The 13,903-nt window shown below is 41.3% G+C and overlaps 1 protein-coding gene across 2 annotated transcripts in view; it reads left to right on the top strand.

The window, feature by feature from the left end:
• The window catches only part of JAG2 (jagged canonical Notch ligand 2), a 68,417-nt gene that overhangs the window by 1,903 nt on the left and 52,611 nt on the right, over positions 1–13,903 (top strand). The window lies entirely within an intron of this gene.

Below are 13,903 nucleotides of genomic sequence, written 5' to 3'. Positions count from 1 at the left end.
CGGCACTGCCCGCTCCGAGTCCAGCCCCGACCCACGGGGGCTCCCTCTCCGAGCGGCCCCGACCCGCCGACACTGCCCGCTATGGGCCCGGAGCTGCCCCTCCGAGCGCGGCCCCGCCTGCTGCCGGGCTCAGTGTGCGGGGCCCCGCTCCGCCCTGCCCTGCCCTGCCCTGCGCTCAGCTCCGCGGCTCGGGGGCTCAGAGCGCCGCCGTGCCCGGGTACCTCGGCCCCGTCGCCTTGTGCGCCGCACGCAGAATGCTGCGGGGTGGAAGGGATCCCAGGGACCATCGCGTTCCACCCCCGCTGCCACTGTGCGCAGGGACACCTTCTGCTAGCCCAGGTTGCCCAAAGCCCTATCCAGCTTTGAGCGCTTCCGTTCAAAGGGACATCAGCGGGGGCTGCAGGCCAGTGCTAGCCCGTGTCCTTGGACACTGGAAGCATCCTTCTGCTTTTGGGGGTGCTGGGTGTGGAGCGTGCCCGGCGGAAGGGAGGCAGGGCAGGCTGGGCTCCCTGCCCGGCTGCAGGCAGGTAGGATCCTGCAGGGAGTTTCACAGCTGTTGCCCTCAGCCCTTCCAAGTGGGCCACGGGGTGGAAAGCTGGCAAGTTGCGAGGTGCTGAGGAATGGGGATGGTGCCGGGCCCCAGCTCGGTGGGGAGATGCGTATCGGAAGCCTCGGTACCTGCGGATTGCGTTTGGCACCTGGTGACTAACAGATGAAATGGCCCTTGCTGACCTCTCAGACTGTAGCTCGCAGCGTCTTGGTTACTTGGAGAAAGCCTGCTAGGAATGGTTAGGGGCAAAAATGCTTCATATGCATTTCAAGCTAAAGCCAGTCTATATAAGTCATTTAACTTTCTGTGCTACCAGAGACCCTCCAACCTGATACTCACGTCCCACAAATTAAGGACTGAGTTTGCTGCAGTCGAATGTTTAAAAAAAAGATATGACTGATAAATTTTTCCATGCAGAGGCACTTAAGTTCTGGTTGCCAAGTTGGGGTGTTTTGATGGCTTTTGTTGGTCCTGTGCCCTCTTGAACTTGGAAGTGTTCCTGTTAATGGATATAGTCGATACCATAAACTCAAGGTATTTAGAGCTGTGTTCTTAAGTTATAACATCAAAGAGAAAATTAAGATTCTTTCCTCCTCTTTATTGGCCGTTTAATACAGACTTGATGAAATCGTAAACTCTTCAGCAGGAGATTTCAGTAACGTTAGCACCTCAAACTTCTGAATGTTATCTGCATGAGGAAGTAAAGGTAATTTAACTCATGCTTTTATTTTGCCAGTTTCTTGTATTGCTGCTTGAAACACAAGCTGAGTTTGATAGTCCTTGCACTGCAGGTCCCTAAGCCCAGCCTTCTTTGAATTCTTCTCTGTTGGAATAAGCACATTCTTACCTTGCAGCTGCCGGATATTGCTGTTCTGTGCTCACCCAGTCCTAAGTAAGGCCTGTTTGACCTGCCTCTTGCAGGTGAATTAACACAGTGTCTCCAGCCCACACTGCCCTGTCTGTTGCTGGTTCTTGTACTATTGTCCCCAGTCCTTTAAAGGAATTGAAATACTCAGGGTACTTCTTTTTTCCACCATTTTTTCCTGTAGCTGTTGCAAAGCGGTCTGTAATTTATTTGAACACTGCCACTGCAGTCTAGTGGGTGGTTAGCTGATTTTTGGCTGGTTTACTGAATACTCTCCCAGCCCACCCTGAGTTCTAAAAATAAGCTGGGAGTAGTTTTACTTTACAACAGTCTGTGGGTGCACCTATGGGAAGAAGTCCCTCCTGTATGTTGTAGTTAATTCTTGAACTCTCTTCATTTCTTGATGGGGAGCACAGCATCTTTGGCAGGGCTGTGCATAAGCTGTATAGAGTTTGCAAGGCTTAATTGTAGTGCTAGTTTATCATGAGGGGTTTTGGAAGTAGATTGAGTTCCTGGGTTATGTTTCACTCCTTGGGTGAATGTCCAAATTATTCCCAAATAGTATTCTTTCTGTATTTAAGTTTGCAAATGAAAAACAACAATATGGGCATAGTCTTTTCATATTACTTTTATTTTTGCTGTACAACAGTACTGAAGTTACTGTTTCTTTAATATGATGGGAAGAAGCAAGAGTGAAGAGCATTGGAAATTGTGTCCTTCACTTATGAAACAAATTTGCTTTGGTATTGGCAGTGAGCAAAGGATTTATTTCAATAGTTCTAGCTTGAATTTTAAAGCACCACACTAATGAAAACCAGCATGAGTCTATGGAGGCTTCTTAGTGAAGCTCATCTGAATAATAACTCCCTCACTTAGAGACTAATGCAGTAATGTATAAATTGCTGGGGAGGGGTGGTGTGGAGTTTCTTGAATGTGTGATCCTACTGTGTCTCAAGCTAGCAGTAGCTGTAAAGAAAATAGTTTCTTGAAAGTTTTGTTTTACTGATTTTCCTTTTTAATTTTATGAGGTAAAATTTTTCAGTTTGGACAAATGTCTCTTCTGTAAAGCTGCAGTACTGAGTTCAGTGACTTCTAGTGTTTGAACCAGTGTCAGTTATCCAGCTTATTCCTATTTCCTGTCCTTTTTTTTATTTTTTATATCATTAGTCTGATCTCTGATTTGCAAGAGGGATCTTGGGATAGTGCCAGAAAGTTCTTAAAATTGCTACCTTGGGATACATCATCCACGGAAATCTGGCAGTGGGAGAGGCTGAGGAACAGCTAGAACAATACAGCTGTCTTCTTCACCCACCTACCTCACATTTTTTTCTTTGCCTCCTGCTGTAAAACTTGAAGCTTAATGCTTGTTTTGAGATTGTTAACAAACAAGTGATGCAATTAAAATTTATGTGTAACTTTTAAACAAAGAAGACAGAAGAATTCAAGCAGCTTTGAAATTGATTCTGGTCAGTTACAGTTTAGGCTTGAGTTAGTCTTGAGCATTTTTTTCCCTAGCACAAAGCTGTTTGTTCAGACACTGAAGCTTCACAAATACCTGGCACGTTAATATTTATCAATAGCCATTGGCAGAATTTTGGATTTGGGGTTAATTGAAGGTTGCTTCTGAAGATGTTTTAGAGTTACTCCTTCTGTGGGATGGGTTATGTGGAACCATTTCTTGTACTCCTTTGCAAGATGGCATGAAATGGAGTTGTGTGTGGTTTTTCCCTCCACCCTGTTCTTTCCCTCAGGGAATTCAGCGTTTTTTCTGTACCATAAATATTGGTATGGCATCCATTACTTCAGTTAATTAGTCATATAGAGGAATTGTTCTGACTAGTTGTGGATGTTGAAATCGTGTATTACAGTATGCATCATTAGCTCCTCTCAGCCTCTGTTTTTGAGATCCTGCTGTGACTGACAGTGCACCCATGGGTTCTATATCCTCTGAACTCCTCAGGTCAACTTCAGCATTCGGGGTCTTGGGGATAAGTAATTTTTGCCTCTCCTTTTCCTTGGTGCTTAGCTAGGACTGTGAACAATGTAGGTGGTAGAGGTTCAGGCAGCCCTTGCAAATTGCTTGGATAAAGGGTGCCTTCCTCACTAGGATTGGGCAACTGACTGATTTTTATTTTCATTATTTTTTAGGGCACTAAAAAATAGTGGTTTTCCCTATTTAGAGTGTGATTGTAACACCTTTCTCTAACTTTTTGAAGTAATGTTAACTCTCAGGTAGATAATGTCTATAATTTGAATGTCCAGGCTGTATGTGAGTTTCATCTGTATGCAGTCCATGTGTGGGTCTCATCCAAATGCCTGGAGGGGTTCAGTCTTGATCTAAAACATACACAGGCATGTGAACCATCAAATATGTAAAGCTGTTGAGAGGATAGCTTGGCTGCAGCAGTAAATGTTAAATTTCTTAGAAAGCATCTTGTCCCCTCCCTGCCAAAACCTCAGCAGGAATACTTGACCTTGCAGCTTTTATTGCCTAATGGGTACAGCATTCTGCCTGGCACTTTCACATGTTGTCTGGTAAACTGTAGCATTCTGCACCAAGCTCTCCCTGTCCTTTTAGTTTGAGAGATGAAGGTGGTTAGAGCCCTGGATGACATCTAGCTCATTATCTGGGATCCTTGGTGCCTCTAGGGAGCTAGATAGCCTGGCCATAGGAAATGCTCTTGTCTATTTTTGTTTGGCTGGTAGATCCACAGTTGGTCTACCTCCTGTCTCAACACAGCCATCACTGGTCTCTGATCAGGATCTTAAGGCTTTGTAATGAAAATATCCTGGATTAGATTACTCTCTGCTCCCTGATAGAGTAGACATGCATCCTGTCATCTTGGATGACAACCCATCAGGACAGATATGCTTAAATTAGGAGGTTAAAGTTATGCCAGTTAGCACTGGAAAGGGACCTTGTGCTTGGCTGTACCAGAGGAGCAGTAGGTATGTTTTTTTGCTTATGAAATAGATTACAACTTGACATATGAACCATTGGGAGACACGCAGCAAACTTTACCTGTAATTAGTTGTTCTTTGCTCCATTGAAACTCCCTCTTAAGGGAAGTGCTTTCAAAAGCACAGTTCCAAGCAAGACCTGAGGGCAGGGAATAAGAAGTGAGAGCAAGACCTTATGCCAAAATGTAAAATTCACCTGGTGGTGATGGACTATAATGTACGTGCATTGCACCTGGTTAGCACAGGAAATGAGCATGGAAAAAAGAATCTAGTTAATAGCTGTATATTGATGATCTAGCATAAATGTTTAATGTCTTATTTACCACTGGCCTTTTTTTTCCCCAGGTGGGAGACTTTGCTGACTCTACTTGACTTTCCCTCCCCAAACTTACTACCTCTGTCTGGTGGGCTTGTCAGGAGACTGTGACTCCTGTGGAAGTGCCATGCCAAAATACTTTTTATTTTGTCAAAACACCTGTAGTCCTTGTGCTCATAAAGCCTTCCTCTGCTTGTTGCAAATCATGAACAAATACTCTGTGAATCAGAAAACATGGATCCATGTTTCTCACTTTTGGGGAGGTAGATCATGGAATTTATATGCTTTCTCCTACTAAATTCTGTATTTGCCTTGAAGCCTTTTTGATCAGAAACAAAAGGTTGAAGAAATGATTTATTTTAAAAATTATATCCCTTTGGTTTCAAGTGACAGAAATGCAGAAGCTGGTTTTCAGGGTTCTTTTTTGGTTTTTTGGTTTTTGTTTTTTTTTTTTTTTTTTGTTCCTTCTTAAAAGAAGATAATGGAGTGATGTTTTAGTGAGTGACTTCAGCAATGCTGGGAAGTGACAACTCCAGTTGATTTCAATAGCAGCTGCAGGTGTCACCTCTAAAAAAGAACCAAGGCCTTAATGGTGACCACTTCAGAACCACTCTTTGAAAAAGGGATTTATTATTGGCATGCTGTGTGTGCCAGCAACTATTTGCAGCTTGCCCAGAATAGAAAGTCTAAAGACTTAAGTTTCATGTAACTATAGGAAATCTGTCTTCTAATTTTAAGCAGAAGTGCTCTTTGCACTCTTAATCTTTCATGCACTCATGTCACTAAATCTAGAATTTCTTATGTCTTTGAAACAAATATGCCTCAAAGGACAATATTCTGCTAGCTATTTAAACTTTATACCTTGAAGTTCTGGGGGTTTTTTGAATGTCACAGAGATGGTCAGATAGTAAAGAACACTTCTATTTATACTCTTTGAAAGTTTCCTTAAATAAACATGTGCTTATTTATTGGAAACACTGAGGCTGAAGTCAAAACTTGCAGATGAAGTCCCTCACCTCCCAGCCACTGACAATGTGCTTGAACACTCTTGTCAGCTTTCTGATCTTTATTCCAGAAGGTACTCCAGCCAGCCTATCTGTGAAATGCTACACTCCTAGCCACAGCTGGTGTGGGCATTAAATCTTTGACTGAAAATGGAATAGGTATTAAAGTAGTCAGGATTACTCTTACAAGAGAGGATGTGAGGTAGAAGCTGAGAATGTTTGATTCAGTGCAGTGCAGTAGAGGCTTTGTAGCACTGTCTCTGGGCTGTTTAAAGATATTACAAATGCTGTTTTCTCAATTAAAAAAAAAAGTCTGCATAGGAAAGGTTTGCTGGAGACATGACCACTTGCTGTGTTAATCTTTAAACAATCAGATTTATCTTGAATGTAGTTAGGGTGAAGTTGTAATTGGTTTGTGTTATATCAGGCTTGTGATATTTGGCCTAATTAGGCTGTGTTCCCACTGTATTTTAGATGGCTTGAGTGAGCCTGTGAGGCTCAGGTGTGAGTGTAGGTGTTGAGGAGCTTTGTGTGGCAGAAGCTGTCTTTTCTCTTTGAGGATACTGCTTGTAATTCTTGTGCAAATGCAGCTTGCTTTTGCAAGTTCACTGGTTTTCAGTACAAAAGCTACAAAAAAATTAAGCTTTTGTCAAACAATTGATAATGTGGAGCTACTACATTTTCTGGATTTAAAAAATGCCAGAAATAGTATAGTGAAAATTTAGAGCACTTGTTAATATGTATTTTTGCCACAAAGCTTTTCTTGTATGAAAGGAGGTTTGAGACACATGTGTAATGTAAATTGTGATTTTTGTTTTTTAACTTTGCAATTTCTTTTGTCTTGTCCCTTGTGGGCCGGTGGCTGTCTGGCCCCTCTGTTGAGCGTTGCCTTCGAGTCACTGCATGTAGGTGAGATGGGTGGAATTCATCTCTTTTTGTGCAGTCTGACTCCTTCACTTGTTTTTCCTCTAGGTGTTGCTTTGTGTTGGCTCTGAAATGCTATGTATATCCTTTAAAAACTATCCTAAGTTCACAAAACAGCTATGATCACATCATACACTTAGTCATCTGCAGGAGCTTTAGATTGTTGTGTGGCAGAGCTTCCCTCCCTGCTCTTCTGAAAACAAGCCCAATGTTTTGTCAACTCTGTGGGTCCTGCTTGTGTTGCCTGCTCTGTTTCAGAGCTGCTCAACCTGATGAGGAGACATCAGAAAGTGACCCTGCCTTTTCTGCCAGCACACCCATTTGCTTTACTTTGTTCCTGTCCAGTTCTAGCTGCAGCAATCCTCTGTTCTGGAAGGAGCTTGAGAGCAGTTTGGAAGGAGAGAGGCTGCTTCCAGGAGTGAGGAGTAAGGGAATACTGGCAGTGCTTCTGACTCCTTGATGCTTATCCATTTGCTTACCTGAAGGAGAGTTCCTGCTGTTCCTTGACAGTAACTCCACCCTTCTCTCCCTCTCCTGCTCTGTGATAAACCTTTGATGGGTTTTTTTGCTAGAAATCTGCTCTGGCTTTGGTTAGTGGGTGTCTAGAACAGGTCAGTCTCTGGCCAGAGGTGATTGCTGGCAGGCAGTGCCCTGTCCATTCTGTGCTTTTGAGCTGCTCAGCTCTCACAGGAGCAGGAGATGCAGGTGCAGCCTGACCACCCCAGCCTGCCCCTGCTCCCAGGGCTGGGGAATCAGCTGGTGTGGGTAGCTGAGAGCATCTCTGCCTGCTCATGTTAGGCACCACTGTCCTCCTGCCTCCATGGGCTGTTGGGGCTCCCTTAGAGCTGCTCCTTCCCCCCTGCACCCAGGGACAGAGCTGAGGAGGATGATGTGATGGCTCTGGTGTAGATCACCTGGGGTCAGGGAGAGCTGGCCATCCCTGATGGAACCAGTCTTTGGTGCTAACTGTACAGGAAAAAATACTCTATATAAATGATTGTCTTCAGCAGAGTCTGTCATGTGCCCATTGATACTACAGACAAGCAATGATGCTAGACTAGGACTGAACAGATGAGTTTATTTTTTGATTACTCCAGTGCTTGGTTTTTTTTTTTTTTTTTTTTTTTTCCCTTTCTGGTCTGATGGCCAGATTCTGCTTGAAGATAGTTAATTTTAGAAATCTAGTGTGTGCAACATAGTAGACACATTTCAGCATCACCAGAGAATTAAGTACCATTCTGCTCTGAATGAAATGCTTGCTATTTTCCTGAAATGTCTCTTCCACTGCTTTTGATATTGCCATTTTTCTTGTAATTATATTTGGGGAATGATTTACAATTACAAAATGTTGTTTAAGATTTGAGCTATACATCATGTTTATTTGTGAAACCACTCCTAAGGGTTTTCTTCATAGTTGTAGCTAGCTTTTAATTTGTATATAAGGAGAAAAGGTTAAATATTTATTTTGTTGTTACTGTTTCAGATGCTAAATAAAGTGTAAAAAGCATCTTTAATATGAGGATTTTCTGATAACAAGAACTCGGGGCTGAATCATGTTGTAATCCTGGATTTTATCTGTGGTTGCAATGACTGCTCTTCAATAGAAAGCTACATTAGATGGAAGGGGCAAGGCATTTCAAGGCTAAATGACAATCTTAGTCTTACTTGATTAGAGCTTGCAGGGGTTGCTAAGAAACAGCCTAATAGTCCTTGAGTAACCAATTATATGCCCCTAGGACAGATGCACAGGTGCTCATTCTCTGAAGTTGGTTTTGTTTTTTTGTTTGGTTTATTTTTTTAAATCTGAGATAAGGCTGGGGTTCACAAACTGCAATCTGTTTACATCCTGCTTTGGGCTTGAAAAGTCCTGATTATATGTCTTGCTCCCAGCAGGGTGTGTTCTGGTGGGCTTTGTTTAGCATGTTACAGTTTGATTATAACATTTAAATTATTGTTGCAGTGTTTCCTCTAGTACCACATAGTCCACTGTGTCTCTAGTCTCTCCAGTTCTTTCTAGCACTGTGAACATATCCTCTTAAATATCTTTAAGCATATAATGTTCAAACTGGATAAATTTTACATTTTCAGACTCTTAATGAATCTTAATACTGATGCAGTATCCTATAGTAAGTAGAAAAATGTCCTTACCCTTCATGCAAATTGGAGACAACTGAGTTAACAGTTAACTGAAGCATCAAATGGGGTTCTTTCCTTTTTTTTTTTTTTTTTTTTTTTCCCCTCCTGGATATGTATGATTGTTTATAGCATTGCAAAATTCAACAATCTACTTTAAGACAGAATCTACACTTTTAATGTAATGGGTCCTGGATTCCAGCTGGAGAACTTAAGATCTAATTAGGGAACTTGTTCATACTTGGAAGACTTGATTGACACATGCTTTAAGCAGTAAGTTGAGAAATATTTCAGTAGCTTAATTATTGATCTTCAATTAATCTACTGAAGTAGAAGTTTTTTAGGGTATGCAGTTTTTGGTACTATTTAGTGTTCTTCCTACTGACTGAGGACAATTTTAATAGCACTGGTCTGGTAACCTGTGCTACTGCTTAAAATAGTTTTAGTTATTGTTCCTTTCTCTCTCTCTTTTTTTAATAGTGGTGATTTTTATCTCTTTTATGGTACAATGACATGATTTTCCTTTTATCACAACATGAAATTTCTGCTGTGACTGTCTAAATGTTATCAGCAAAGTCTAAGAGTCAGTCCATTTTTACTTAAACTGTTAAGGGGCATGTGCTGCCCCTCAGTAGTGCCTGGTTTTTGCACACCACAATGACCTGATAGACTCCTGTGCTGGTTATAAACTGCTGTTTAAATTGTGTTTATATATAGGCTCAGAATATTTTAGTGTTGTGTTTGGCTGTTGGACACCTTTGTAGAACAGTGTTTTTCCATGATTCATCCACACATATTGGTGCTTTCTCCTATCAGAAAGTGAGGAAGGGAAGGAAGCAAGGGAAATGAAGTGTTTGGACTTGCACAGACATGTAAGGTGTTGGCTGTCAAATATTTAGTGCTCCTGCAGCAACTTCTGGTATTTGCTGTTCAGCTGTGATAACTGCAGGGTTGTGGAGAGGCTACCAAGCTGTAAACCACACATCTCTCTTGTTCCCAGGAGGTGAAGGTAAAGTGATTGCCCAACCCAGCTGATGGCAATTTTTCAGAGGTTAATTTCCAGAATTGAAAATTGGAATTGTTGCATATCACCAGAGCTTGTCAAGCTGCTCATATCTACTCCCAGATCATTGCAAATGTAAGGTAAACAAAATAAGCTTTGACTGACAGGAAAGATAGTCTCAGCTTGTGGCAGCTTGCTGTCGGTGATAATTTGTTTGTCCCTAAGCCATTAGAATGGATTTTAGAGTTTTGGTACTCTGTGGGTCTTCAGCTTGTCAAGGAATCTGGAGAGAGTTGGAACAGCAGGGAGTTGTGGCAAATGAAGTGCTGAAACTGTGAAGTAGTCACTGGGACATAGTTTTGAGTTATGGTCCAGTTTTGGACTAACAAACTTACTCTGGCTTTTCTTAATGTTGGACTACTCTCCATGGTTTTGTTGTTCTCTCTTTTGATACTCATCCTTGTGAGGAAAGCTATAACATTGTTACCCACCAGAGGAGTAACTAGGGGTCAGCAGTGAAATAAATTTGAAGACTTGCTGACATAATCTCCCTTTCATAGCTTTCAGATCCATGTCAGTGGGAGGAGAAGGGGAAAAAATAGAGAAGCACTCTGAATTTACATGCTTTGAGTAAATTTACAAGGTGTGTGCTTACTTTCAAAGGCTGCTTCATGTACTTTGCTACCCTTGTTACAAAGTTTTCCTTCCAAAAGTGTGCCCTTTTGTGGTTTTTGTCTGATTTGTAATAATGTAGAGCTATATCAGGTCCCTTCCAGTTTACATGAATCTGAAAGAGATGATTGGATATTGGAGTTCTGATGCTGTATATTACAGTGGGATTGATCATGTCTTGGTTGTTATATATTCAAATAGCTTGGAATTGTGGGCTGCATATGCTATTTTATGCTGTGTTTCTTTGCTGCTGTAAGCAATTAATTTTTAATAGTAATTAGGTGCAATGTAGTGGTTGGTGCTGCAAATGTGATAAGGATTTATTGTAGCCACAAAGTGCTTTTTAGAAGATGCAGTCCTGCTGCTGGAATATGATCGAAGCATTTATTTCAGGAATCTGCTTATAAATTTTAGTTTTTTTCACACCTAAATTCTGGCTCCATGTATACTTAGCTGTGTTCATAATCCCTTTATTCAAGTTGCTTGCATGTGTTGATCTACATGAAAGAACTTGCACCCACACTTAGAGTGATGACTCTTATTTTTCTGCTCAACCTATTCCTGCAAATTTACAGAGAACTAAAATAAGATGTTTTATTCCTGTTTGCTTCCCTGCCAGACTCTTTAGTGTGTGCAGAAGTTGAAAACTGAGCTGGTGTTTTCCTGGGGGCTGATATGAAGGATGGCTTTGGTGTATTGTCCCTTTCTTTTGTATTAGTGACACTTCTGTTACCAGCCATGGTCTATGTTCTGTTTGCTAAGTCTCTTGTGGAAATGTGACTCAATCTAGCAATAAAACAGAGATATTTGTGTTTTTGTGAAAAGGCTTGTGGTGATACTTGTGCTCAGAACCAAAGCCATGGGAGGAAAAGAATGGGTTTTTAGGGTTGCATGAGGGTTTGATCCTCAGCTGCTGCCATCACTGTGGGCCAGTGAAGTCTTTTATTTCTTGTCCCCTTCAGCTGTGGCTGCTGCTGCTGCCCAGGGAGCTCTAGAGGTGACTCAGATGGGTAGGACTGATGAGGGAATTGAAGAGGACTTAGAAAAACAGTGCCACAATCTCTGCTCCCTTAGGAACAGTGGTTAAGTGTGGGCCTCTCCTCTTCCTAAGGCAAGACATCTAGAGCTCATTAGCTGGAATTGGTTTTGTGGGCATTTGCTTTTTCAAAAACAAAGGGAAATATTGCACTGCTATCAACAGCTAATGTTATTTAAAAGGCTTAAGATTAAAACACTACTCTGTATTCCTGGGGCTTTTGCATACATAGAACTTGGGGGCAAATCTGGTTTTTTATATATATGCTTACCTTCTTAGTATGCATATTTCCAATACAAAAGAGAGTGCATGCAGGTGTTCTGTGTTTAGAACAATAATTAAAGTATGTTATTACATGGTTAGTTTAATTCCCTCTTGACTTCAAGTTGAAATTATAATGATGCATGGCTTCAAGTGCTCAGAGGACACTAATATCCATGCCACATGGAGTGCAGAGGGGAGGGGAAGAGCAGTATTAATTACTAGTTCATCTTTGAATTCTAAATATTAGCATAAAAGAAGTCTTACACTAACCGTTAATGGGCCTTCATGGTTGTTACATACACTTCAAAAGAGACAATCTAGCTACACTTTCATTAATGCAACAAGAAAGTGTGTGTATAATGGGCTTAATTTATCTTGGACTTCTTCCAGAACTTTAGGAAAAGAGTAGGACGTGGATACTTGGTTAATATCAAGTTTGTCTGAAACAGTTCAAAGGTGGTAGCAAGGCTGAAAGCTTCCACTTAAATCTAATAGAGTGATGTTCAGATGGTCCCCAACTGCCTGGATGTACAAGTCTTTTTATCTAAAAGTCTTTTTTGTCTGTTCCCTAATCTCATCAATACTTTCTTCTGTTCTTTGCTATTGGATTAACTGGGTGGATTTCTGGAAACTCCTAGTGCCAGCTCTGGCTGTGGTGGAGAGGACTGGAGCTTATTACCTGTGCAGTCATCAAAGTATCTTAAGATGTAGCTGCTTTATTTTCCTGTAACACAATGATTGGGCAAAATGTGAATTCTGATTTATTTATTTATTTTAAGCAAGGAACTATCTATTGGAATTGCTACTCTGTTCTCATATATAATTTCTGATTTAATTTCAATTTTTAATCTCAAAAATCAAGACCTCCTGTTCTTTCTGAATAGGATGGAAGGCTGTTTAAACTTCCAGTGTGTTTTCAGGATTGATGCCTGTGAGGTTAATTTCATTTTCCTTTCTGCTGCTTTTGCTCTAGAGCCCTCAAAAAAGGGAAATGTAACTGGGGGATGTTAACTAGGCTCTCCTGTCTGAGAGAGAGGCAGAACACAAACTGTGATACTTGTTTGGCAGTATCAGGCAGGCTACTAGGATGTTTTATCTTCCTTCTGTGTGGTTGTAGTGTTCCATACCAAATCCTATTGCTCTGGTTGCTAGCTGTTATACTTAAAATAGTGTTGGTAATTGGCTGGCTTCTCTACTACTTAATTTACTCTATGGTGTAGAAGAATATCTTGCTAATGCTATTTTATATTCCAATATACTTTTGAGAAACCTCACTGGGACAGGCCCAGTAACACCCATATCAAAGGATACCCAAATATTTGTTAACTTTTAATCAGACTACATAAAGGTTTAGTGTATATATAGATATCTTGGGTAAATTATCAGAGTGGAGCTGTGCCTGTAGGAAGGATGACTAATGGTTTTTCTGTAACTATTTTGTATTCTGTGCTCGTTAGCTCTTATCAACTGCTTGAAACAAAGCAAAATGATGAGCAGGGTGGTTGAGGGCTGTTTTCAGGTGGATTTTACCTTATGTACATGTCATTCTTCTTTATGGTGTTGACACAATGGTCATTTATGAACAGTGCTGCTGGGACCAGCTGTCCTTTTTTGAGCTCTGTTCTCCACATGCCTAAAGCTTTTTATGGGATTCTGGGCCTCTGCCCAGCAGATCTGAGTATCAGCTCCTAGATGTTTTTGCCATGTTTTTTTATTGCAGATTGGAGTAGAATTGGTGAGCTGGGCTTCCTTTACCCAGAAGAAAAGCAGTTTCTCAGAGTTGCCAAAAGGTATTGAGTTTCTGCAAGTCTGTTCCCAGGACTTGTTGAAGACCTGCAGGACAAGGTCTTATGTGCTTACTGACAAAAACTTGAAAGGCATTTTTTTCCTTACTGGAGAGTATGAAAAGGTTCAAATAAAAAACATGATCAGCAGTTGGTTTACCTCTCCATAGGTATGGCTCCTGAAGGTCTGTGATGTCTTAATTCCTGCTTCTCTACTCCTGCTTATTTTGCTCTAAAATGTTTCCTGAGGTCATTAAGGATTCTGATCTCTGCTCAAATTTCAAATCCAAGTTGTCCGAGGCCTGTAGCAAGTGTCAGGCACACAGATATTGACCCCAATGGCTAAAAGGATGTATCTGCTGTTTCCACTTACCAGGAGTACTCCAGGGGT

This window comes from Erithacus rubecula (assembly GCF_903797595.1).
Source record: "Erithacus rubecula genome assembly, chromosome: 6".
In the NCBI taxonomy this organism is placed as follows: domain Eukaryota; kingdom Metazoa; phylum Chordata; class Aves; order Passeriformes; family Muscicapidae; genus Erithacus; species Erithacus rubecula.
This window is presented reverse-complemented; position numbering and strand designations above follow the sequence as displayed.